The sequence below is a fragment of the Lynx canadensis genome, chromosome B2 (assembly GCF_007474595.2).
Source record: "Lynx canadensis isolate LIC74 chromosome B2, mLynCan4.pri.v2, whole genome shotgun sequence".
NCBI lineage: Eukaryota > Metazoa > Chordata > Mammalia > Carnivora > Felidae > Lynx > Lynx canadensis.
In genome coordinates this window covers 29,792,496-29,816,451 of record NC_044307.1, presented here as the reverse complement: position 1 = coordinate 29,816,451, position 23,956 = coordinate 29,792,496, and the positions used below count along the sequence as shown (strand labels likewise).

General features: G+C 42.8%; 1 pseudogene; it reads right to left on the bottom strand.

Annotated features, from left to right (window-relative positions):
- Window positions 1-15,199: 15,199 nt before the first annotated feature.
- On the bottom strand, window positions 15,200-16,056 carry LOC115514884 (annotated as a pseudogene).
- Window positions 16,057-23,956: the final 7,900 nt, after the last annotated feature.

The following is a 23,956-nucleotide window of genomic DNA, read 5'->3' as shown; positions in this document are numbered from 1 at the left end:
CTTCACTGGGTTATTTGTTTTTCGGGTGTGGAGTTTGGTGAGCTCTTTATAGATTTTGGATACTAGCCCTTTGTCAGATATGTCATTTGCAAATATCTTTTCCCATTCCGTTGGTTGCCTTTTAGTTTTGTTGGTTGTTTCCTTTGCTGTGCAGAGAAGCTTTTTATCTTCATAAGGTCCCAGTAATTCACTTTTGCTTTTAATTCCCTTGCCTTTGGGGATGTGTCGAGTAAGAAATTGCTGCGGCTGAGGTCAGAGAGGTCTTTTCCTGCTTTCTCCTCTAAGGTTTTGATGGTTTCCTGTCTCACATTCAGGTCCTTTATCCATTTTGAGTTTATTTTTGTGAATGGTGTGAGAAAGTGGTCTAGTTTCAACCTTCTGCATGTTGCTGTCCAGTTCTCCCAGCACCATTTGTTAAAGAGACTGTCTTTTTTCCATTGGATGTTCTTTCCTGCTTTGTCAAAGATGAGTTGGCCATACGTTTGTGGATCTAGTTCTGGGGTTTCTATTCTATTCCATTGGTCTATGTGTCTGTTTTTGTGCCGATACCATGCTGTCTTGATGATTACAGCTTTGTAGTAGAGGCTAAAGTCTGGGATTGTGATGCCTCCTGCTTTGGTCTTCTTCTTCAAAATTACTTTGGCTATTCGGGGCCTTTTGTGGTTCCATATGAATTTTAGGATTGCTTGTTCTAGTTTCGAGAAGAATGCTGGTGCAATTTTGATTGGGATTGCATTGAATGTGTAGATAGCTTTGGGTAGTATTGACATTTTGACAATATTTATTCTTCCAATCCATGAGCAGGGAATGTCTTTCCATTTCTTTAAATCTTCTTCAATTACCTTCATAAGCTTTCTATAGTTTTCAGCATACAGATCCTTTACATCTTTGGTTAGATTTATTCCTAGGTATTTTATGCTTCTTGGTGCAATTGTGAATGGGATCAGTTTCTTTATTTGTCTTTCTGTTGCTCATTGTTAGTGTATAAGAATGCAACTGATTTCTGTACATTGATTTTGTATCCTGCAACTTTGCTGAATTCATGTATCAGTTCTAGCAGACTTTTGGTGGAGTCTATCGGATTTTCCATGTATAATATCATGTCGTCTGCAAAAAGCGAAAGCTTGACTTCATCTTTGCCAATTTTGATGCTTTTGATTTCCTTTTGTTTTCTGATTGCTGATGCTAGAACTTCCAGCACTATGTTAAACAGCGGACAGCGGTGAGAGTGGGCATCCCTGTCGTGTTCCTGATCTCAGGGAAAAAGCTCTCAGTTTTTCTCCATTGAGGATGATGTTAGCTGTGAGCTTTTCATAAATAGCTTTTATGGTCTTTAAGTATGTTCCTTCTATCCCGACTTTCTCAAGGGTTTTTATTAAGAAAGGGTGCTGGATTTTGTCAAAGGCCTTTTCTGCATCGATTGACAGGATCATATGGTTCTTCTCTCTTTTTTTGTTAATGTGATGTATCACGTTGATTGATTTGCGAATGTTGAACCAGCCCTGCATCCCAGGAATGAATCCCACTTGATCATGGTGAATAATTCTTTTTATATGCCGTCGAATTCGATTTGCTAGTATCTTATTGAGAATTTTTGCATCCATATTCATCAGGGATATTGGCCTGTAGTTCTCTTTTTTTACTGGGTCTCTGTCTGGTTTAGGAATCAAAGTAATACTGGCTTCATAGAATGAGTCTGGAAGTTTTCCTTCCCTTTCTATTTCTTGGAATAGCTTGAGAAGGATAGGTATTATCTCTGCTTTAAACGTCTGGTAGAACTCCCCTGGGAAGCCATCTGGTCCTGGACTCTTATTTGTTGGGAGATTTTTGATAACCGATTCAATTTCTTCGCTGGTTATGGGTCTGTTCAAGCTTTCTATTTCCTCCTGATTGAGTTTTGGAAGAGTGTGGGTGTTTAGGAATTTGTCCATTTCTTCCACGTTGTCCAATTTGTTGGCATATAATTTTTCATAGTATTCCCTGATAATTGTCTGTATCTCTGAGGGATTGGTTGTAATAATTCCATTTTCATTCATGATTTTACCTATTTAGGTCATCTCCCTTTTCTTTTTGAGAAGCCTGGCTAGAGGTTTGTCAATTTTGTTTATTTTTTCAAAAAACCAACTCTTGGTTTCGTTGATCTGCTCTACAGTTATTTTAGATTCTATATTGTTTATTTCTGCTCTGATCTTTATTATTTCTCTTCTTCTGCTGGGTTTAGGCTGCCTTTGCTGTTCTGCTTCTAGTTCCTTTAGGTGTGCTGTTAGATTTTGTATTTGGGATTTTTCTTGTTTCTTGAGATAGGCCTGGATTGCAATGTATTTTCCTCTCAGGACTGCCTTCGCTGCATCCCAAAGTGTTTGGATTGTTGTATTTTCATTTTCGTTTGTTTCCATATATTTTTAATTTCTTCTCTAATTGCCTGGTTGACCCACTCATTCTTTAGTAGGGTGTTCTTTAACCTCCATGCTTTTGGAGGTTTTCCAGACTTTTTTCTGTGGTTGATTTCAAGCTTCATAGCATTGTGGTCTGAAAGTATGCATGGTATAATTTCAATTCTTGTAAACTTATGAAGGGCTGTTTTGTGACCCAGTATATGATCTATCTTGGAGAATGTTCCATGTGCACTCGAGAAGAAAGTATATTCTGTTGCTTTGGGATGCAGAGTTCTAAATATATCTGTCAAGTCCATCTGATCCAATGTCTCATTCAGGGCCCTTGTTTCTTTATTGACCTTGTGTCTAGATGATCTATCCATTTCTGTAAGTGGGGTGTTAAAGTCCCCTGCAATTACCACATTCTTCTCAATAAGGTTGCTTATGTTTATGAGTAATTGTTTTATATATTTGGGGGCTCCGGTATTCGGCGCATAGACATTTGTAATTGTTAGCTCTTCCTGATGGATAGACCCTGTAACTATTATATAATGTCCTTCTTCATCTCTTGTTACAGCCTTTAATTTAAAGTCTAGTTTGTCTGATATAGTATGGCTACTCTATTTTTCTTTTGGCTTCCAGTAGCATGATAAATAGTTCTCCATCCCCTCACTCTCAATCTAAAGGTGTCCTCAGGTCTAAAATGAGTCTCTTGTAGACAGCAAATAGATGGGTCTTGGTTTTTTATCCATTCTGATACCCTATGTCTTTTGGTTGGTGCATTTAATCCATTTACATTCAGTGTTATTATAGAAAGATACGCGTTTAGAGTCATTGTGATGTCTGTATGTTTTATGCTTGTGGTGATGTCTCTGGTACTTTGTCTCACAGGGTCCCCCCTTAGGATCTCTTGTAGGGCTGGTTTAGTGGTGACAAATTCCTTCAGTTTTTGTTTGTTTGGGAAGACCTTTATCTCTCCTTCTATTCTAAATGACAGACTTGCTGGATAAAGGATTCTCGGCTGCATATTTTTTCTTTCTAGCACACTGAAAATCTCGTGCCAATTCTTTCTGGCCTGCCAAGTTTCAAAGAGAGATCAGTCACGAGTCTTATAGGTCTCCCTTTACATGTGAGGGAGGGCAACGTTTACCCCTTGCTGCTTTCAGAATTTTCTCTTATCCTTGTATTTTTGCCAGTTTCACTATGATATGTCGTGCAGAAGATCGATTCAAGTTACGTCTGAAGGGAGTTCTCTGTGCCTCTTGGATTTCAATGCCTTTTTCCTTCCCCAGTTCAGGGAAGTTCTCAGCTATTATTTCTTCAAGTACCCCTTTCAGCACCTTTCCCTCTCTCTTCCTCCTCTGGGATACCAATTATGCGTATATTATTTCTTTTTAGTGTATCACTTAGTTCTCTAATTTTCCCCTCATACTCCTGGATTTTTTTATCTCTCTTTTTCTCAGCTTCCTCTTTTTCCATAACTTTATCTTCTAGTTCACCTATTCTCTCCTCTGCCTCTTCCATCCGAGCCGTGGTGGTTTCCATTTTGTTTTGCATTTCGTTTTTAAAGCGTTTTTCAGCTCCTCGTGACTGTTCCTTAGTCCCTTGATCTCTGTAGCAAGAGATTCTCTGCTGTCCTCTATACTGTTTTCAAGCCCAGCGATTAATTTTATGACTATTATTCTAATTCACTTTCTGTTATATTATTTAAATCCTTTTTGATCAGCTCATTAGCTGTTGTTATTTCCTGGAGATTCTTCTGAGGGGAATTCTTCCGCTTGGTCATTTTGGATAGTCCCTGGCATGGTGAGGACCTGCAGGGCACTTCCCCTGTGCTGTGGTGTATAACTGGAGTTGGTGGGCGGGGGCCGCAGTCAGTCCTGATGTCTGCCCCCACCCCACCGCTGGGGCCACAGTCAGACTGTTGTGTGCTTCTCTTCCCCTCTCCTAGGGGCGGGATTCACTGTGGGGTGTGTGGCCTGTCTGGGCTACTTGCCACTGCCAGACTTGTGATGCTGGGGATCTGGTGTATTAGCTGGGGTGGTAGGCCAAGGTGCACAGGGCAGGAGGGGCAGGCTTAGCTCCTTCTCCTTAGGTGATCCACTTCAGGAGGGGCCCTGTGGCAGCAGGAGGGAGTCAGATCCGCTGCCGGAGGTTTGGCTCCGCAGAAGCACAGAGTTGGGTGTTTGTGCGGAGCGAGCAAGTTCCCCGGCAGGAACTGGTTCTCTTTGGGATTTTGGCTGGGGGATGGGCGGGGGAGATGGCGCTGGCGAGTGCCTTTGTTCCCCACCGAACTGAGCTCTGTTGTCCGGGGGCTCAGCAGCTCTCCCTCCCTTTGTCCTCCAGCCTTCCCGCTTTCCGCTTTCCGAGCAGAGCTGTTAACTTATGACCTCCCAGACGCTAAGTCGCGCTTGCTGTCAGAACACAGTCCGTCAGGCCCCTCCGCTTTTGCCAGCCAGACTCGGGGGGCTCTGCTTGGCCGGGGAGCCGCCCCTCCGCCCCGGCTCCCTCCCGCCAGTCCGTGGAGCACGCACCGCCTCGCCGCCCTTCCTACCCTCTTCCGTGGGCCTCTCGTCTGCGCTTGGGTCTGGCGACTCCGTTCTGCTAATCCTCTGGCGGTTTTCTGGGTTATTTAGGCAGGTGTAGGTGGAATCTAAGTGATCAGCAGGACGCGCGGTGAGCCCAGCGTCCTCCTACGCCGCCATCTTCCCTCAAGCCTCTCATCTCCACTTTTATCCCATGTATCCCCTCCCTTTGTCCCACTCCAAATCCAATTGGTACTTTGTGATTCTCCCCTTCCCAGAAACTCTGTTTGCATTCATTGGTGCTATTTCTGTCTCTCTGTCTCTCTCCTCTCAGAAGTCTCAACCCTTGATTTCCACAATAATTTCCTCTCCTACTTAGTTTTTTGTTTTTTGGTTTTTTTTCTTTTTTTAAGTAGGCTCAGGGCTTGAACTCACGACTCTTAGCTGAGATCAAGAGTCCAATGCTTGGGCACCTAGGTGGCTCAGTTGGTTAAATATCTGATGTCAGCTCAGGTCATGATCTCACGGTTCGTGAGTTCGAGTCCGGCTTCAGGAGAGCTCAAGCCCCACTTCAGGGGAACACAAGACCATTTGAAGTGAGCTCCTCTTCTCTCTCTCTCTCTACCTCTCACTCATTTACACCCTCTTTCTCAAAAAAAAAAAAAAAAAAGAGAGAGAGAGAGAGAGAGTCCAGTACTTAACTGACTGAGCCTCCCAGGCTCCCCATCTCCTACTTAGTCTTAACCTCTATGGCTGGCCCTTCTTGGCCTTCTCCAGTGTCTTGTCCTCTACTCACCACCTAAGTGTTCAGATTCCATCCTCCTCTTCCTTCATACCCTCCCAAGGTGATCTTGCCCAGAGTCAGGGTTTAATCTCCATTTACGTGCCAGTGACTCCAAAATCTACTCTCCAGCCCATTCCCTCCCTCTCACATTTAATTGGTTGCTAGACATGTCCACACTAACACTGTCAAGACAAGGAAGTTCTGCTTCTCCTTTCCTGCTATGTTCCTATCCTTAAGAAGACTTCTCCTAGTGCAACAATTGGATCCTTTGAATCTGCTCCATCAAGTTCCTTTTCTAGGCAACTACCATTGCTTCATCCTGTTTGGACATGTGTGTGAAAGCACTCTGAACATTAAGGACTCTACGTGGAAACGTGCATCACTGCTGTAGAAATGGCTGATGCTGGGTGCTGAATCCAAAAGAACATTCATCACTTCTTCCCTGATCACACCCACTACTTACCTAACCAGGTGTGAACCTCTGACTCACTGGATCCCCAGGAAAGAGTTATTCAGAATTTCCTTATTACAGGTGATAAGAGGTGATAGTGATTTCTTTTACAGCTTGTGTTTCTCCTGAATAAAAGGGTTCTCCAAGTGGGTGGTTTACAGCTATGCCTTCTTTCCCCCTGTCCTGTATATGTGTGGCAAAGGCCTGTAGAGGAGGCATTTCTCGAGGAAAATGAAATCTCCACTTTATTTAAATACATCGTGCTTTGTGTGTATCTATGTGTCTTCTCTTCTCAAATTGGAATTTCCAGTTGAACTCAATGAATACTCATGGGCCACATACAATGTGCTAAGGGCAGGGCTGAGTACAAGACATTCCCTGCCTTAAGGAATTTAGAGGGTAATAAAAGGAATAAGTCTAATCAAGCACATGCCAGTATGCTGGTGATCATAGAAGCCACAGAAACTACGTGCTGTGGGGTTACAGAGAAGGAAAATGTCTCCATCCAGGCTGGTTTCCCAAAAGCATCTGGGACACACCTTGAAGGCTAGATCAAATTTCAGGGAGTGAGCATGTAACAGAAATAAGCAAGAAAGAATGCTGACACACAATGAATAGAGAAAAAAGAGTGACAAATGGCAAAAAGCTATCAGAAGAATATCTTCAGAGAACTACAAAATAAACAAAGAATAATAGTAAGAAATTTTTCTCATAGCTGAGGCCAAATACTGAGACTGTAGGAATATCCTGGGAGACAGAGTGGGAGAAAGATTATTAGGATAATATTAGGACAAGGAGGTAGGTAGGAGAGGCAAGATCACTGCCCAATTAGCCCTTCATAGGCCCCAGCTGAGACCCAACGTCTTTGGATTTCCCTTTCTTACCATCAGGCAGGATGGGTGTTAGTGGCTCCAAGACCCCACCTCTCTCCAGCTCTGCAAGGAGGACAGTGCTCACTAAGAAAGACACTGCTGCTGTGTTGACCCATCTCTTCTGGTTTGGTAACATGTCCCCAATGTTGCCAGAGGTGTTACCTCACATCTATACCAGTCCATCCTTCTGCCTCATGGGTGTAAGGTAGCTGTTCTGCCTGCAGGCATCATACCCACATTTCAGGCAGAAAGGAAGAGGAAAGAGCAAAAGGTATGTTGCAACTGAATCTATCTGAAAGCAACAGAATTCCTGAAAGCCACACCAAATGGACTTCTGTTGATGACTCATTATCCAAATAGTCATGTGGCCACCCCTAGATGCAAGGGAGTCTGGGGAAGTAAGTGTTCTTAAGTAGCACACTGTCCCTCATACAAGATTCAGATACCATTGCTGAGGGAGAAGAGGATGATGGAGTTTGAGGCAGCAATCAGCTCTGTCAGTGTCAGAGATACATAGCCATCAAGATAAACAGTCAAATGATAAGATGGAGGAGGCTGCTGAGAAAGGACCTTCTGAGTAGATGACAGGGAGGGGACATCTGGGTAATTCTCCACTGGGGTGTAGGTGCCTGTGTGGGTTGTTCTCCCATTCCTGCGGGTGTGGGCATGAGGCTAACAGGAAGTGAGTGGCTTATTTCACTTGCCCTAGGTTACTCAACAGCAAAGCAGGAACGCACACCAATCCCCAACTTTGAGTCTGAGTTCTTTCCACCACCCTATACATTTGCAAACCATGTTCAAGGGACACTTGGAGATCCACAGAATGGCCTCCAGGGGCCCTGGCTAGTACGCAGATTGGTACACAGTGGCCAGGCCTTAACTCCTGGGCCTCTTCATCCAGAGAGGTTCCACCTCTGTGTTTATCTCGTATAGTGAGCTTCTTTCTCTATAAGATTTAATTTGATAAAAGAGCTAAACTGTTATGTTATTTTATTTTATTTTAAAAATGTTTGTTTATTTTGAGAGAGAGAGAGAGAGCAAGTGAGAGAGAGCAGGAGAGGGTCAGAGAGAGAGAATCCCAAGCAGGCTCTGCACCACCAGTGCAGAGCCCGACACGGGCCCAATCCCATGAACCACGAGATCACGACCCAAGCCAAAATCAAGAGTCAGACACTCAACCAGTTGAGCCACCCAGAAGCCCCTAAACTGTTACTTTAAAAACCATTCTGGGGGCGCCTGGGTGGCTCAGGTCATGATCTCACAGTTCAAGCCCCGCATGGAACTCTGTGCTAACAGCTCAGAGCCTGAAGCCTGCTTCAGGTTCTGTGTCTCCCTCTCTCTCTGCCCCTCTCCTGCTCATGCTCTCTCTCGCTCCCTCTCTCCCTCTCAGAAATAAATAAACATGAAAAAAAATTTAATAAAATAAAAAATAAACCATTCTGCTGTATAACTAACTATTGTGTACATTCATTATTTGGTGAGCATTTTAAGATAGATCTAATTATTTCATACATTCAATAGGTCCTCTGAGTTTGAAAGTGTGACCAGTGCACAAGGGGCTCCAGAAATAGCTCATACCTGTTTGGTGCCAGCATCAGAAGACAACACTGTCTAAAATGGAATTAAAATGAGGGGGGGATGGGGTTAGACACCTCCAGAGGCAATCTGGAGGGAGCCAGGATATGCCCCTGACAAGAGTCCCTCAGTGGAGTACAGTATGGGCTACATGCACTGTGAGCTTTGTAAAGGCCTCTTTTAACGTTTATTTATTTTTGGGACAGAGAGAGACAGAGCATGAATGGGGGAGGGGCAGAGAGAGAGGGAGACACAGAATCGGAAACAGGCTCCAGGCTCTGAGCCATCAGCCCAGAACCCGACGCGGGGCTCGAACTCACGGACCGCGAGATCGTGACCTGGCTGAAGTCGGACGCTTAACCGACTGCGCCACCCAGGCGCCCCTGTAAAGGCCTCTTTTAGGCAGCAAGCTTGAGCAATGGAAAACTGAGTAAGGTAGCAGGGCCCACAGTGACCACCAGGCAGAGTGCAAACAGGCCCATTTAGGTGACCCACCTCAAAATAGCCATAAGTCCTAGTTGACCAATGGGCTACTTGCAACTGGGCACAGGTACCAAAAAAGGAAAATTCCACATGTTCCCATACCTTCTCATACCCCCCCTTAACTATAGCCCCTCCCCATCCCCCACTGCCTCCAGGCAGAGTCTCTTCTTTGATCTCCTGGCTGCTGCTCCCTTACAGTGTATTCAATAAGCCTCTATCTCCTTTGTCCTGCCTTGGGTGAATTCTTTCACTGCCCACTCAACCAGCTTCCAACCCATCCAGTTGCCCCACAAGCTTGGCTTCATCTCTCTGGCAGGGCAGCATGCCTAGGGAGAGACAGTCTTACTTAGAAGGTGTTGGACTGTGTCTGTCTTCCGCTTATTTTCATTCAATAGTCACACACGGACTAGATGAAGGAAAGAAGGAAGGGAGAGAGTGGGGATTTCAGTGAGGACTCACATGCAGATCTCTGGCTCTCAGACTTAGTAGGGGAGAAATCTACTGACCTCCATACAGGAGAGCTGGCTACAGCCTGCTTACAGAGAGACTTTGTGTGCATTTTTAAAAGACTCCTCCTGGGTTGAATTAAATAGGCGCAGGCAGCCCATAGGTATGTGAGCTTCACAACAAGTGGCACCTTTTGTGCAAATTAGGAAAAAAGCCACCTTCCTTTGGGCAGGCAGTCTGTGCCCTGCTGGTGCATGAGGCCAAGGGAGCTGAGGCTGAGGCTGGAATTTAGCCACACTCACCACCTTTGTGAGTTCATAGGCAGGGCCCAAGGTGCCCAATTCTCTCTGTGCCTCAGGTTATCTGTTGGGATGCACAGTCCTGCATTCTACACATCAAAGCATTTTTTAGCTCCAGACAGCATCTGCCTTGAAAGGGAGGAGGAAGAGACAGGGAGAAGCTTCTGTTCCCTTCCCCTTTTTTGTGATATGTGGACACAGATCTGTGCACATGTGAACCCATGCATACACACTTGCGTGCCCATGCATACATGCAAGCACACACAAAGTCAGAGGCCTGTTGGGTAGAGCTTAAGCCACTGAATGTTTCAAAAAGAATAGCAATACCTAAAATAGAATAATTGGTAGATTAAAGATGAGGCTTATCTTACTATTCATGGTTCTTAGTATTATATGCAATTACATTTTAGAAACCCAACAGGTAAATGGTAAGTATGGAATTAAGGAATCACAGTGTAGTGAATTCAAGGAAGCTGATGTTACTCACAAGAGTAAATTAAGTAGGAGGCATAGGGCATAGGGCCATGGTCAAGAGCTTTGTGTAGGATTTCTGGAGCTTCATGCATTCAGAGAGTGCATCAGAGCCATCTTGCAGAGACCCAATATCCATTCTCCATTCCTCCTACTGACAAAACTCCAGTTTTACTTTGGTTAGAAATGTTCCTCTGTTTTAAAAATAATTTTTTCCCTCAGCTTCCCATGCAAGTAGGAGTGGCTCTGTGACACAGTTCAGTGAGACTCCTAAGTTACTAAATGGGACTTGCAAGAAAATCCTTTTCTGGAACTGACTCTACAGGCTTGGGTCTTCTTTGTCCTTTATCCTCCCATTTACCCCTGCCTGAAGCATCAACATGATAGCCGGACCTCCAGCAGTCATCTGGACAGCATTTCTTCATTTCTCATAACACATGGTGTTTCCGGCTAGGGACCTCTGACGAAACATAGACAAAAATCCCTTCCCTCAGTGACTTAGTCTAGTAGAGGAGACAGATCATCAACTAATTGCTATATAATATGTCAGAATATGGTAAGGGTTAAGGAGGAAAATAAACGAAGAGATGATGCAAGACACAACCAGCCCTAGAGAAGAGACAGTTCAGGGGCTGAGGGAGCCAGCTTCTTGCTACACTATTAGGAGCTCTGTTCTCACCTTGAGATTGATTTTAAATGCAGAAAAATTAAGCCCCTAAGTTATGTCACTGTTTTTCAGGTTTCTGTTACTACCAGCTGAGTGCCATCCCCAAGCTGATAATGATCCTAAAAGAAGGCTGTCTTGGGCATGCACAGTAAACATTTCCTCAGCTCTTATCCATATGAATAGGTTGTTAGCCAGATGACACAAATAGCAAGACAAGTAATAGATTCTCAATAAAGTAACTACTCCAATCCATGAACACATACAAAGCACCACTGCAAAAATATGATGATTTTTCACAGAACTTTTCTGTAGATTGAAGATTGAAAGTTTCAGTAGTGGTCCTGAAGTTACTTAACCTTACAGTGCTGCATTAAAAACTAATCTTCGCAGGAACAAAATGTGGGCGGGGTACTACGGAAAAAGAGGAGGTGAGGGTAGAGAAATGGGGAAGGGAGATAGGGGTCTTTGTCTATAGCAGAGGTTGCAGACTTTGCCGCCTGCAGAGGCAAAGCAGGAAATGCAAATGATAAAGCACTCGGGGGTGAGAAAAAAACAAGGCTTTTGCTGTCTCTTTGTTCTCCCACTTTTGAGTAAAGATGTGGGTTGGAACAGAAATTTTTCTGCTAATGGAAAAAAAGCTGCTCAAACTAAATGATAATTGCTGACATTTTCCCTCAGTGTGAGGGAAACCAGGGAACACCAAGTAGACTCTGTGACCTGAGAGGGGCCACCACCATTCCGCTTCCTCGACTGTTGCCGTTATGGGCCTCATGATGCCAGATAGTTTCAATTTTTTTAGAAATTGAAATCTGGATTTTTTTTTTTTTTTTTAATTTTTTTTTCAACGTTTATTTATTTTTGGGACAGAGAGAGACAGAGCATGAACGGGGGAGGGGCAGAGAGAGAGGGAGACACAGAATCAGAAACAGGCTCCAGGCTCTGAGCCATCAGCCCAGAGCCTGACGCGGGGCTCGAACTCCCGGACCGTGAGATCGTGACCTGGCTGAAGTCGGACGCTTAACCGACTGCGCCACCCAGGTGCCCCGTAATCTGGATTTTTTTTAGGTGAAATATCCCATTTTTAAATGTTGGGAATGAATTCAATATTTTTGGTAAGCATTCTGTTACATATTATATGTCTCTGCAGTTATCAGGCAGCAGGCCATGAGTTTGCACCCTCGGGGTATGCTGAATGGATGGGATAAAAAGCTGTTGCAGTGAAAAGTGGGAGAAAGCCAAGAAGTTAGGTAAGGCAAGGAGATGGGAAAGAAGGAGGAAATGGAAGAAAAGACTGAAGATGGTGGAATGGAAAGATTAAAATATAAGTCAAAAGAAAAAGATGTTGAAGAATGTGAGCGAGAAGAGATTGGGAGGGAGTGAAGAAGAGAGGAAGAAGGTAAAAAAAAAACAAAGTGGGAGAAGAACTAGTGAAAGGGGAGGATATTTGAAGAGGTAGGAAGTAGTGGGGCCTCTATAGACAGAGGGTGGGGATTTGGAATCATTCCACAGAGACACAGGAATATGCAGGCACCACAGGGAGAACACCAGCTCCATATGGTGAAAGGGAAGCCCGGGTTCTCAGCCTTTGGCCATCACTTTCCTTTTTTCCTTCCATCTTTCTGTCTTTCTATCTTTTCTTTTCTTTCTTTCTTTTTTTTTTTTTTTTTTTTTTTTTTTTTAGAGAGAGAGAGAGAGCACCCAAGCAGTGGGGAGAGTCAGAGGGAGAGGGAGAGAATCTTAAGCAAGCTCCATGATCAGCCTAGAGCTTGAAGTGAGGCTTGATTTCACGATCCTGAGATCATAACCTGAGCCGAAATCAAGAGTTGGACGCTCAACTGAGTGAGCCACCCAGTCTCCTCTCACTTTCTTTTGATAGTCAAATTGAAAGAGGACTGCAACTACCTCCATTCTGATCGCAGTCAGTATTTTCTGATTAAGTTCCTCTTTCCAGTTTCTCTCTTAACTCAGATAAAAGACCCTTTGGGCAAAGCATCCACTGGGGACAGAAACTACCCCCTCAAGCAATAAGGAGTGCTCTGACCCAGCAAGACCCCACATAACTGACTCCAAGACAATGAACAACCTGATTTTTGCTGCCCACCTGCACATACCCACCAACATTTGTCCCACATTTTCCCTTTATAAACCTAGAGGCAGGTGCCTGGGTGGTTCAGTCATTAAGCATCTGACTTTGGCTCAGGTCATGTTCTCACAGTTTGTCAGTTTGGGTCCCACATCAGATGAGTTTGAGTCCTGCTTTGGGTGAGCCCCACTTCTCTTTCTCTTTCTCTCTCTCTCTCTCTCTCTCTCCCCCCCTTGCTCACTTGTGCTCTCTCTGTCTCAAAATAAAATATAATATAATATAAAATTAAATAAATAAATAAAATAATAAACCTAGAGGCTTTTCCAGCACTTTGGAGACAGTCTTTGTGACACTAGTCAGTCTGCCATCCTCCCAGTATAGGCCTCCCTGAAATGAATTCCTTTCTTGTTTCACCACCACTCATGTCTCTGACTTTCAATTTTGTCAGTGGAAAGTGATCAAACCTCGTCTGTTTGGGACCCCTGCAGCAGGTGCTCTTGTACTCCTGTGCCCCAGTTACAAAATAACTCAAACCCCTACTGTTCTACAGCTACAGGAAGTCTAGGACCCTGATCCAGGAAGTGCCACCATTTTCCTGGTCAATATTACCTCTTCCTTCTTCCTCTTACCACTCCTCTGTGAGCATCCAGGCTCTGTAGCCCTTCCCTTCCTTTACAAGCTAACAACGGGCTAGGGGTCAACTCAGCTTAGTAGAGGCTTGAACCATGGATAGGCCAATGAGTAGGGGAATTACAACCCAGAACAGGGGCACATTAGAATTCCATACCAAAGGTGACTGTTCCTAAAATGATTTCTGTCTCAGGGGACCCACTCTAGACATTTCTCACCTCTCTGCTCAAGGAATTGTGCTCAGCAATGGAACACCTCTTGGATCAGCCTCTCAGTTCAGACTCTGCCTTAATTTCCTCTCAGTTCAAACGTTCAACTTTCAATTCATGTAATCAAAGAGTACATTATAGATTTTCTCTTACAAAGAGCAATAACTCCCCAGAATTAATGGGGCACCTGGATGGCTCAGTCAGTTGAGTGTCCAACTCTTTTTTTTTTAAATAATCTTTTTTCATTTATTTTGCAGATCTTTTCTTCTTGTTAAAGTTTATTTATTTATTTATTTATTTTTGAGAGAGAGAGAGAGCATGAACAGGGGAGGAGCAGATACAGAGGGAAAGAGAAAATCCCAAGCAGGCTCTGAGCTGACAGCACAGAGCCCAATGCAGGGCTCGAACCCATGAACTGTGAGATCATGACCTGAGCTGAAACCAAGAATTGGACACTTAACCAACCATGCCACCCAGGTGCCCCAAGCATCTGACTCTTGATTTTGGTTCAGGTCATGATCTCACAGTTTCATGAGTTTGAGCCCTATGTCAAACTTGGAGCTGCCAGCTCAGAGCTGACCCTCTTTCTGCCCCTCCCCCCCCCAAAATAAATAAATAAAACTTAAAAAAATTTTTTAAGAAAGAGCAATACGCCCACAAATTAATGATACCATCATACCCCAAGGCAAAAACAAAGGACAGAAGGTAGGAAGGAAGGAAGGAAGGAAGGAAAGAAGGAAAAGAAAAGAAAAGGAAAGAAGAGTAGCCAACTTGTAGAAGTTGTGGTACTAGAGAGGAAAGAAGAGACAGGTGAGAGAGAAGCAGCAAAGGTAGAAGTTTGGAGCTGATGTGGAGGTAATCTGTTCAGGCCCCGGAAGAGCTGTGAAATGAAGGAGTTACTGTCATTATGCTCAAGGACAGAGAGCAGTTTCCTCTTCTCTGCCAGGCCACCCCATCCCATGTTATATTCTGAATGGCACTCCAGCTCTCCTCAAGGCCTACACAGACCATTTCCTATTTTTCTTCCATCTTCCTTTCCTTTCCTTCCTTCCTCTCTCTTTCTCTCCTTCTTTCTCTCTTCCTTTCTTCCTTTCAAGTAGGCTTCACACCCAGCATGGAGCCCAATGCGAGGCCCTAACTCACAACCCTGAGATCAAGACCTGAGCTGAGATCAAGGGTCAGATGCTTAACCAACTGAGCCACCCAGGTACCCCTCTTTCTTTCTTTCTTTCTTTCTTTCTTTCTTCTTTCTTTCTTTCTTTCTTTTCTTTCTTTCTTTTCTTCTTTCTTAATGAATCAGTTATTAAATTAGATTCTTTGTAAGAAATTTAGAACACCAATTTGTGAGGATACACTCCATTTGTGACATAAAACACAGAGCAGAGGTAGCCTTGAAGCTGAGGAAGAGCTTTGATTTGTGGCAGAATTTGCAAGTCCACAGCTTTGTGATCAACTTCGCACTGCTCTGTAATCTCATATTTCTCCTTCACCATGTCAGAGATCTCACCTTCCTGGTGTCTGGGTTTACACAGCTTCTTCTTGAAGCAAGCATCAGTGAGATGTTTTGGTGGAGGTGCAATGACAAATTTCTGGTGTGTTCTACACAGAGGAACTCAATTGAGGGCCAGAGGTCCAGTCACAAGTAGCAAGCCACTGCTCAGCTGCTTCAGGAAAACAACCCTCTAGCCTCTGTTGCCCCCAGTGAGGATGATCAAAATGGTCCCAGGAGTGGCACCAGCTCGCAGTTTTCTCACATGCTGACTTAAAAGTTTTTTGCCATGGCTCAACAGCTTTCAAGGCACATCTTCAGTAGGATAATATCTAGGTATTTTTCAAAGTTTAATCACTAGGGTACCACCATTGTCACCACCAACTGGTTTTGTGACAATAGCAAGAAACTTCTTTTTCTTTTCAACCCTGGATTTAGCTGCTGAATACTTCCTTTTATACATGGCCCTTCTGGAATACATAGTCAATGGGGGAATATCTGCCAATTCCTCTGACTAGGACAGGATTTCAGCTATGATGGGACTTCCCACTTCCCCTTCTTTGCCGTTTTAGCCTTGAGGTTACCCTTCTGAACCCTGCCACCAGCATCAGCCTTCTAGGTTTTAGGTTTCTTCTCCTTAGTATCTCACTTCTCAGCTTTTTTCACCCACCATCTTGCAAGATGGGAAAAAGCCATTTCCTATTTTTCTTACTTACCTGTATAGCCTTAGAAAAAGTTCCTCCCTGAAGGTAACTTGAGTGTTTCTCTGTTCTTTGCAACCTGAAAAAGTTCAATACCTTCTTCACCTTAGCTTGTTGTAGAAGACAGTCACGGTTTGTGTTTGTGTTTGTTTTCCAATTGAAAGGACAGTTGAGGACGTTTGAATATGGAACAGAAATATTCAAAATCTGAGGGATGGAAGCAGAAGTGCATATCTACTGCACAGAGGGGAGCTCTGTTCAGTCCTGGACCCATTAGATGATGTATTCAGAAAATAAAATGCCTCTGATAAGGGATAAGTGACAGAAAATTACTACAGTCTAGGTCATTTCCTCGTGATCAAGTTGTTAAAAAATTGAGATATTTCTTGACCTGCAAGTGACAACTTTTCTGTGCTTCTGAATAAACATCAACATGGACCCCTTCCAGTCACCAGTCCAGCACCTTCCAGCCCCTCTGTCTTACCCCTAAATCTGCCTCTCTCCCCCTGTGCTTCCTCTACTCCTGCCCCTTCATCGCCAACACACATTTCTTTTTCCCGTTCTTTTTCATCTATTCAATTATCCAACAGATATGTAATGAGTATCTACAATGTGCCAGGCACTGTGCTGGCAATGGAATAAAAGATGGCCAGCATGGGGCCCTCCCAGGCCACAGAGACTTACAACCCAGCATGAGGGCTGCAAAGTCTAGAGTCAACCACACTGCCCACATCTGAGCTCAGTGGATCTGGGGAGTGAAATGGGATGAGGTTAGTTCTCAGATGGAAGAGGAAATATAAATATAGGGTATTATGAACCTTTTATTATGGAGGCCGCAGACTTAGGCATATTGAGCCTGGAATTTAATGTCATGCAGACTGACATCATCCTACTACTTACAAGTGTGACCTTAATTCTGAGCCTCTTTTCCCTTCTGGTAGTAACAACCTTAGCCAACTAACAGGTCAAGATTAGATGACTTACTCCTCATAAAGCATTTAGCAGAGTACCTGGCACTTGGTTGTAGAAAATGGCAAATGGGAGCTGGCATTGATGATATGGAGCTGCCCTGACTATCACGTGAGTATAGAGGAAGAGAGGTTCCAATCTCTGTATTCCATTCTTCCCTTTTACTGCCCACTTCTCTTCCTTCTGTCACCAGTCTTCCTCAGTTAGAAAATTGGTACTTTCAAACATAGAAAACAAGGGCAGGAGGTATATGGGAACAGGAAACAACTGAGCTCCTGAATGCTCCTGAATGAGTACCCCCACTTTGCCCCCAGGAAACCACTTTCTACCCAATCCTATCCTCACCCCCAAGCAGAGCTGGCCCTCCTCAGCCTCGGCAGGACCTGCTCCAGCTTGAATCACTCTCTGGACAGATCTTTAGCCCACTCTTCCTGAAACCCAAAAGGTTATAACTCCCTTGAGCTACTGGAAAAACACTGTGCAGAAATCACAAAGAGTACAGGAAAGAAAAACAGGCAACAAATGGATCAAGTGCAGGGAGTCGAACAGATGTTATTTTGATCCATGTCCAGTTTTGGCAAACCTAGGAAAGAATACAAATGTCCAGGAAAAGGCAGGCTGAAGGAAGGGAGGGAGGGGAACAAGTAATAATAAATTTGAGACTCTATACAAAAAAGAATAAAATTTGATCCATTTATCATAGCATACAAAAGGATAACTTCTACATAGGATATTTTTTAAAATTGAAACTGTAGAAGGGGGCACCTGGGTAGCTGTTAGTAAGCGTAGGACTCTTGGTTTTGACTCAGGTCATAATCTCACATTTCGTGAGTTAGAGCCCCACATTGGCTCTGCCACAGACAGTGCCGAGCCTGCTTGGGATTCTCTCTCTCCCTCTCTCTCTGCCCTCTCTCTCTCTCTCTCTCTCTCAAATAAATAAATAAACTTTTAAAACAATTTAAAAGCAAACACTTTCATAAAGAAAACATTACCATAAGCACGGTAAAATGATAAACATGTCACAAATGGCTAACATCCTTAATATATAAAGAACTTCTAAAATAGAGGGAAAGAACCAACAACTTTATTTTTTTTTAATTTTTTTTAACGTTTTATTTATTTTTGAGACAGAGAGAGACAGAGCATGAACGGGGGAGGGGTAGAGAGAGAGGGAGACACAGAATCGGAAGCAGGCTCCAGGCTCTGAGCCATCAGCCCAGAGCCCGATGCCGGGCTCGAACTCACGGACCGCGAGATCGTGACCTGAGCTGAAGTCGGGCGCTTAACCGACTGAGCCACCCAGGCGCCCCAAGAACCAACAACTTTAAGGGGAGCAGAGTAAGCCACTCTAAAATGTGCCACTTTGGCATGTGAATTATTTTGACCTGAAGGAAATCAACACCCAGCAGACTCAGGAAAAGCTTTTTATCTTCCCTCAATGCTTAAAAGAACTTATATAGGGACCTGAACCATAAAGAGAGCTATTACCAGAGATAACTTTTTTTTTCAAGTAATGTCTACACCCAACATGGGGTTCAAACTCACAACCCCAAGATCAAGAGTCACATGCTCTACTGACTGAGCCAGCCAGGTGCACTGATAACTTTTTATCTGACTTACCTGCTTGACAGGGCAAACACATGACTACAAAATAATGCCTCTTTTCATCTTCCTTGAATTGCGCCCATCCCCTTTGAAGCCCTAGGCCTCTATCCCATTCCTTAGCTCAGGCTAGCAGATAAACCTCAGTTGCCTGACTGTCTTGGAATGTCTATTATTTTTATGAGGCTCTTGTAAGTATAAATTGTGTTTTTCTTCTGTTAATCTTTGTCAAATTTAACTATTAGACCAGCCAAAGAACCTAGAAAGGAAGAAGGTGAAATTTTTTCTGCCCCTACAACTCAACTTAAAAATTATAAGAACAGGGCACCTAGCTGGCTCAGTTGAAAGAACATGCAACTCTTTTTTTCTTTGTTTTTTTTTTTTTAATGCTTATTTATTTTTGAGAAAGAAAGAGAGAGAGCATGAGTTGGGGAGAAGCAGAGAGGGAGACAGAATCTGAAGCAGGCTCCAGGCTCTAAGCTGTCAGCACAAAACCGAACACGGGCTCAAACTCATGGCCTGTCAGATCATGATCTGAGCCAAAGTCAGATGTTTAAACGACTGAGTCCCCAGGTGCCTGAAGCATGCAGTTCTTGATCTCTGGGTTGTGAGTTTGAGCCCCATGTTGGTATAGACATTACTTAAATCAGTTTTTAAAAAATTTTTTTAAAATTGGAAGAGACATGAACAAACAGTTCACAGAAATAAATGAAAAGGGCTCCATAACATATTTAAAAAATGTTCAACTTTTCTTCTAACAAGAAAAATACAAATCAAACTGTACTAAAGTAGTGTTTTTTACTTATCAAATTGGCAAAAATCCAACCAATTTGTTGGCAAAGCTGTGGGGAAACAGTCATTCTAGTATACTGTTGATGGGAATGCAGAAAGAGGCAACCCCTATGAAGGGTAATTCGGTTGGCCATATCTAGTAAAATTACATATGCATTTCCTCTTTGATCCAGCAATACCATTTCTCAGAATCTATCTAAAAAATCACTGGCAAAAAATATGGAAAAGTGTTTACATAGGTTATTATTGCAGCCCTGTTTGTAATATAGAAAACAGTCCAAATGTACAACTATAAGAAACTGGTTGAACTAAATATGAAGTCTGTGCAGCATTAACAAAAGGGGGGGGGGGTTAAAAATGTCTCTATATACTGTCATGGAATGATCACCAGCATACATTGTCTAGAAAAAGCAAGGTAGAACTATATATAAATATCTCAATAAAATAACTTTTTAAATAAAAAGTGAGGAAAACTACATAAAATGTTACTATATATCTAAGAATAAGTGAATATATATATATATATATATATATATATATATATATATAAACAATGGAAGAATAAGCTAAAAACTTTTTTAAATGTCTATGTATGGGAGAAGGAGGAATCAAGTAGAGGAGATAGGGATAGAAATTAGGTTTTTCTGATATACTTTGTTTTGTAGATCTGACTCTGGAACTGTGTAAATATTTTAAATAATTACCAAAAAAATTAACTTTAAAAAGCTTTCCCCAGGGGTGCCTGGGTGGCTTAGTCGGTTAAGCATCAGACTCTTGATTTTGGCTCAAGTCATGATCTAATGGTCATGAGACCCAGCCCCTAGTTGGGCTTCATGCTGGGCATGGAGCTTGCTGAAGATTCCTCTCTCTCCCTCTCCCTCTGACTTCCTTGCTTGCACGCGCAAGTCTCTCTCTCTCTCTCTCTCTCTCTCTCTCTCTCAAAGCAAACAAAAAGCTTTCCTTAAAAGCAAAGAAAAATAAAACAAAACCTATCTGCACAGTTAGTGGTATAATCACAAAGAGAAGAACTATTTCAAACAACTTTAAACCATACTAAACTTGACTGTATATGCCTTGTGAGATATATCCTAAGGACAAACAAAATTGAAAAATGGTTTTCATTTCTATATTAATTGATTAATGACTAATCAATTAAGGTGATAATATGGAGAGATAAAGCAAATGTTGATATGTTTGGGAACTGAAATATTTGGTTGGGAGAAAGAGTAGATATTAGATGAAGTCATGTAAAATAATGGAAGTCTTATTTAAATCAAAAGTATTAGTATAAACAAAGAATGACTTTATGCTAGAATATATATGTTTGTACTTCCTGTCCACCAGAAGGCCCTAGAAAACAAGGATCAACCCAATAGCAATGAGTGTCCTTGGGATTCAGACTGTGGTCTCTAATTGCCATTTCCTACCAATGGAAACCTTAAAGAAATGCTTTGTTCTCAAGCTGGAGAAGGAAATGTATAAGATGTGCTTGGATGTTTCATTATAACAAAAATTCAAGAAGCTATCAAAGTATCTTAGGACTACATCAAAAGGAGGTGAGGAGACTCTTGCCAAAGATGGGACAATTCAAGCACTCATAAGAATAATAATCGCAACAGACTGCAATAAACTAAAATACATCAAATATATTTAAACCCATGACTTTATAATGATTTTTTTTAATTGGCCACTTTAATTGGTCCACTTTTAATTGGAGAGTTGTAGGTAAACAACTCAATAATTTGAAAACTGGTCATAAGAGAAGCCAACATTTATCTTGCCTTTCCTATAGGAACCATACCTGACCACGTGGTTGATGAGGAATTTCTCTTACAGAAGTAGTCCAGCTAGTAAATGAAGAACAGAATGATAGAATTCCAATATCACCATTTTGCAACCTCTTAGAAAATCACAGATTAGTCAATGATGACTAATGCCTGATAACATAACCAAGAGAGAGGTAAACAGACATTATTTACCTGCTGTTGGCAGTTCACAACATTCTCTGAGGAATCCTGCAAAATAAGCCAAACCCAGACTGACGTAAACTCTACAGGACAAAAACAAAACAAACAATAACAACAACACAGTGTCTTCAACAAATACATTTCAAGGAGAAAAATAGAATGGATGAAAGAACTTACACATTAAAAGAAACATAAGGGGAACCTAGGTAGTTTGGTCAGTTGAGCATCTCTTTTTTTTCTTATGCTTATTTATTTTTGAGAGAGAGAGAGAGAGAGACAGAGACAGAGTGTGAGCAGGGAGGGTCAGAGAGAGAGGGAGACACAGAATCTGAAGCAGGATCAGGCTCTGAGCTGTCAGCACAGAGCCCTACATGGGGCTCGAACCAACAAACTGGGGGATCATGACCTGAGCCAAAGTCTCACACTTAACCAACTGAGAAACCCAGGCGTCCCAAGCATCTAACTCTTAATTTTGGCTCAGGTCATGATCTCATGGTTCATTAGTTTGAGCCCTGCATCAAACTCTGTCAGTGCAGAGACTGCTTCAGATTCTCTGTCTCCCTCTCTCTCTGCCCCTCTCCCTCTCGTGATTTCTCTCTCTCTTTCAAAATAAATAAATAAGGGTGCCTGGTAGCTCAGTCAGTTAAGCATCTGACTTCAGCTCAGGTCATGATCTCATGGTTCCTGAGTTTGAGCCTGCATCAGGCTCTCTGCTCTCATCATAGAGCCTGCATCAGATCCTCTGTCCCCCTCCCACTCTGCCCCTCCCCAACTTGCACTCTCTCTGTCTCTGTCTCTCAAAAATAAATAACATTATAAACAAACAAACAACAAACAAACATTAGGGCGCCTGAGTGGCTCAGATGGTTAAGCATCTGACTTCAGCTCAGGTCATGATCTCACAGTTCGTGAGTTCAAGCCCCACATCGGGCTCTGTGCTGACAGCTCAGCCTGCTTCAGATTCTGTGTCTCCCTCTCTCTGACCCATCCCCAATCCCACTCTGTCTCTCTCTCACTCTCTCAAAAATAAATAAACATTAAAAAATTAAAATAAATAAACATTAAAAATAAATATTTAAAAAATAAAGATAAAAATATCAGCCTATTTGGAATTTATTTCAATTCTGATTCAAAAAAGATAAACTTGGGGCGCCCGGGTGGCTCAGTCAAGCGTCCGACTTCGGCTCAGGTCATGATCTCACAGTCTGTGAGTTTGAGCCCCACATCGGGCTCTGTGCTGACAGCTCAGAGCCTGGTTCCCATGTCAGATTCTGTGTCTCCCTCTCTCTCTGCCCCTCCCCTGTTCATGCTCTGTCTCTCTCTGTCTCAAAAATAAATAAACGTTAAAAAAAATTTAAAAAAAAAGATAAACTCATAAAAAAATATGAGACATTTAGGGGAATCTGAAAAAAAAAATCTGAGGCTCCTAAACTCCAGGCTGTTTTCCCACTGATCTGAGCCTAGGCATCACTGCTATTGTAGGTAAAGACCACTTCAGAGCCCAGAACCACAGAGTTGGAACAGCTCCCTCCAATTGGCTCTTTACTATCAGAGGAAGATCCTAAATAACAAGGCCCTTGCAGCTCCCCACCCTCCCTTCCTCCCAGGCCAACTGACTGCAACGGAGAGAACAAGGAATATAAAACATTCAACAATTCACCATGAGGTTCCAGGCAAGAGGTTCTCTTGAGGTGGTTCTCATTCAGGTTCTTGCCCATCTGGCATCATTCAGGGTGCCCCAAATGAACAAGTTCTGATTGTGTGAAGTGAGCTGACATCCCTGATCACAACTGGGCCTGTGATATGGAATGGAAGACAGATGGGATACAAATACCACTACCAGCACTCCATGGACTAGAATAACTGTAACCTACACAGTACAGGACTCCATCTTGAAAAAGGTAAAAAGTCCCTAGGACCTGAACTTTTTTAAGTTAAAAGACCTGAGAATTCGCCATTATCCCTATCTATGACTACATCTGCACCTGAGGTCCCTCGCTGCTCTTAGCTCTTCAACTGTAGATATGAGATACGATTATTTCAGAAGATAGAAAAAGAACTTAAGATAAACAAAAGAACCCGAGGAAGGATAAGAAATGAACAAGTTGGGAAGTGTTGCTGGCACATGAAGCCAAGGGGGCTGAAGCTGCTAGGCAGATAATAGTAATAATAATTTCACATTTATTGAGTTCTTACTACCTACCAGGTGCTGGGCTGTCCTTTTCATGCATCATCCCATTTAATACCCTCAACAACCTAATAGGTAACGCCCTCACCTCCTCTTAAAGGCAACTTCGCTCCCTCTTCTCAGGAACGCATTCCTTACCTATTTCCTATTTTAAACACCTGGCAGTTATACATAATAACTGAAGTTTCATATAATATATAGGCCAACATATATACAATATATGGGCCAAAGACCTCTATAACACAGTCAACAAAACTTCTTCCACTTAATATCTAAGCAAGGCCTACCTAAAGAAGTCTGTCATCTTTGCAAAAGATGTCCAGAAGATACTACGCTTCTCTAGTCAGGGCTTTGCATGTGATGTGACCCATGACCAG